The 623-nt window shown below is 45.1% G+C and overlaps 1 protein-coding gene across 1 annotated transcript in view; it reads right to left on the bottom strand.

Annotated features, from left to right (window-relative positions):
• LOC119581904 (alpha-aminoadipic semialdehyde dehydrogenase-like) overlaps positions 1–623 on the bottom strand; it is a 20,809-nt gene that overhangs the window by 19,440 nt on the left and 746 nt on the right. The window lies entirely within an intron of this gene.

The following is a 623-nucleotide window of genomic DNA, read 5'->3' as shown; positions in this document are numbered from 1 at the left end:
GACGGAAGATATCGTGGGAAAGAGAAAATGAGGAGTGCAGGTTACTCTAATATTCCATCATTAAATACTAACTTTAATTTATTCTTCGCAGAACATTTTACATTCTGAACTATCCTTTCCCATGTAAAAACTCACAACTCTTCTTATCACGAATATGGTAGAGTTATAAGAGAGACTTGTAGGCTTAATAACTAGTCTTGCCTTAAGCGAGTGTCCTTGACCAGTCCTACCCAACCCCATCCAACCAGCTTGGCACTCCATAGCGGCGGTTTGTTCCTTTGCTCTCCAGGCGCCAGACGAGTGCCACATGATAGACCTTAACTAAGTTTTTTTGTTTCTTATCTTGTCAATTGCCTAATTTGTAGCCCGAGATAAGCCTACATATTCACGAAATGACCCCCCACAAAATCGAGAATAAATTGAAATTGAAATTTGGCCTATTAAAATTTCCATAGGCGAGGGCCTCGACTACACCCCCGGAGCGAGCCAATCCTGTGAGAGTTTGCTAACCATTGCACCAATCGCAGGGAAGCCGACCTGTTGCCAAGCCGTGGCAGTGCCCAACCCCCTTCCAACCACGCCGGAGAGAGGGGGTTAACGCCGCCGGTTGTATGATTCAGATA

The sequence above is a fragment of the Penaeus monodon genome, chromosome 15 (genome assembly GCF_015228065.2).
Source record: "Penaeus monodon isolate SGIC_2016 chromosome 15, NSTDA_Pmon_1, whole genome shotgun sequence".
Classification (NCBI taxonomy): Eukaryota; Metazoa; Arthropoda; class Malacostraca; order Decapoda; family Penaeidae; genus Penaeus; species Penaeus monodon.
Note: the sequence above shows the minus strand (reverse complement) of the source record. Positions and strands in the feature narration are given on the sequence as shown.